Source organism: Alosa pseudoharengus, unplaced genomic scaffold (assembly GCF_046254945.1).
Source record: "Alosa pseudoharengus isolate Yale_2024_CS ecotype anadromous, Long Island Sound unplaced genomic scaffold, YU_APseudo_1.1 YU_APseudo_1.1_scf_1, whole genome shotgun sequence".
In the NCBI taxonomy this organism is placed as follows: Eukaryota; Metazoa; Chordata; class Actinopteri; order Clupeiformes; family Clupeidae; genus Alosa; species Alosa pseudoharengus.
In genome coordinates, this window is record NW_027468564.1 from 30,289,095 (window position 1) to 30,291,996 (window position 2,902).

The following is a 2,902-nucleotide window of genomic DNA, read 5'->3' on the forward strand; positions in this document are numbered from 1 at the left end:
ACGGATGAAGGTGGGAAAGGGGGCAGGGGGTCACGCTCTCCTTGGTCTGACCTCTCAGCCCCCTCTCTATCCCTCTCTATCCCTCTCTCTCTATCCCTCTCTCTCTCTCTCTCCCTCTCTCTCATAGATAATAAACTAGTTACTTGGTAAACTAGATGTACCGCAGAGCGGTACAAAATACCGCCGCCCAGTCCAGCACATTTTTTCCACAAAAATAAATCACGCTGAAAGGCCTATATGATTCTAACTGTCTCACCAAATTGCATTATCCACACTCAATTCTCACTGATATCTGCTAGACAACAAGTACCAAAACATGATTAGTTCATATATTTCACATGTAAAATTAATTTTATACAACCCCACCTCAATCTTGCCTGTTCATAATTCTGAGAAATTCTTGAATTGTGTGCATGTGTGCATGTACATGTTTATGTTATGTGTGTGTGTGTGTGTGTGTGTGTGTGTGTGTGTGTGTGTGTGTGCGTGCTTGTGTCTGTGCCTGCGTATGTGCCTGTGCATGCAAGCGTACATATGTCTACTGTGTGAGTATGTGTCATACGTATGATTACTGTGAATGTGTGTGTGTGTATCTGTTTGTGCACATGTGTGCACATGAAATTGGTTAACATGACCCCTGGAGGCAAACATACGGAAAAAAATGGTCATCCTAGTCCCTACAGTTCTCAAGATATTCACAGAGAACTGTGTCTGCCCTACCCTCCTTTCGGGGGGTCCAGTCCAGCGGGGGGGCTACAGATAAAAACTAAAAACGAAGGTTCCATGCTATCCATGTGGGGTTACATGCCCACCAAGTTTTGTGTACCCCGGTCTTTCAGTGTCCCGGGAATCCTTGTTGGTGTACGTCACTAAATGTACACATACATTATTTTATTGTAAGGCCCCCCATGAACGAAAGTAGACAAAACTTGGCATGCATTCGGAGGGTGTCATAATGATCCTACACTTTTAATTTCGTGCAGTTTTGACCTTGTCAGCCAGAGATATTGTGATGAAAACACCACATTTTTTGCTTTTTAATTTTTATCTAGGTGGCGCTATACATGAAATAAGTGGTAATGGGATGGGTTGACATGCCCCCTTAAGACCAACATATAAAAAAAAGGTGGACCTCCTAGGCCCTACGGTTCTCGAGATATTCTCAGAAAACTGTCTCCGGCCACCTACAGGCCAGTTGGTGTATAGTAACATAAATTAATTTATTGTGTGGCCCCCCATGAATGGAATTCCACGAAACTTGGCGTGCATACAGAGGGTGTCATAATGATCCTACACTTCCAATTTCGTGCAGTTTTGACTATGTTAGGTCACAGATACCTGCGATTACAACACCTAATTTTTACTTTTTTGTGTTTAACTAGGTGGCGCTATACATGAAATGAGTGGGATGGGTTGACATGGCCCCTTGAGATCAACATACAAAAAAAAAAGGTCCTCCTAAACCCTATGGTTCTCGAGATATTCACAGAAAACTGTCTCTGCCCTACCCTCCTTTCGGGGGGTCCAGTCCAGCGGGGGGGCTACAGATCAAAACGAAAAACGATGGTTCCATGCTATCCATGTGGGGTTACATGCCCACCAAGTTTCGTGTACCCCGGTCTTTCAGTCTCCCGGGAATCATTGACGGAAATTTGGGCATGCGAAAAAGAAAAAAAAATCTGACTAAACCTATATGACCGCCGCTTCGCTGCGCGGCGGTCATAATTATTTGATATACAAGTTATTAATTAAATGTAGTCAGATTAAACAAGATTGTTCCAAGAAATAACTTTACCCATTGACTCACAAGCCTGTCCATTGTTCACACATGTGTAAAGGTGAGCGGCCAAAAACGTTGATTTCCCATGCGTTGAGTGCCAAAAACGTAATATTACGTTTTTAGCTTTTTTTTAAATTACGAAACTAGACACTCTAACACACCTTATATGTGATTTTGGGAACTCTGTGATGAATGGAAATGATATATATGACGATCGAAAACTCATGAAAACGCACAATCTGGACATTTTATCTGGACATTTTATCATAACTCGGTTGCCGCTTTGGGTCGAATCAGTGACGCATGCACGTCAGGTCAAAACCAGGCCATTTCCGTGGGTCTATAACTAGGTGGCAGTCTCGCCAGGTCTCGCTGATCACTTCCCGGAAAGTTTACATAAGCAACACTTCATATTTCATGAAAGACGTTATATCTCCATTTCTAGAAAAAAACAGCGATTTTGATGAAAACTAGCCAATGTTTAGCTTGGGATTTCTCAGGAACAGAGGCGTGTAGAAATACACGGTTTGCACCCACCGAGAGCTTAAATTCACCTTTTAAACGAGCCATTGTATGTGTTCATAGCTATAACACAGAATATGCTGTGGCTGTACAAAAATCATCAACAATGGTCTAGATTGCTGGCACTCTAGGACAAAGCTTCCGAAAACAGCTTGGCATTCAATGAGTTAATGTGGTTTTGTACAATTTTAAATCCCTCTCAGATTCACCGATGTGATTTTTCTGCCCTGTTTTCCGGCGCACCTACGTATATGGCCACTGATGATTTTGTATCGCTCTTTTCCAAAGATAAGGCATGGTTTATTTGATTCACTGCTGCTTTTCTGCCTCTGGCTTATGGCCTAAAATGGTGTAAGACACTGCCAACCACACAAGGAAATGTTTTATTTTTTTATTATTATTTTTATTATTACTATTACGTTCCATGTCCCATAAATGTAGCTATCACATGCAAATGAGCATGCCCAGTAGGGTTTTGAATACAGGGGCAAAGTACAGCAGGTGCGAACCAGGTCAGATATGTTGATTCTGGGTGTCATTGCTCAGACGCAGACAGCTCATAGACAGCTCGGTTTAACCATAACAAAGCAGTCGCTGACC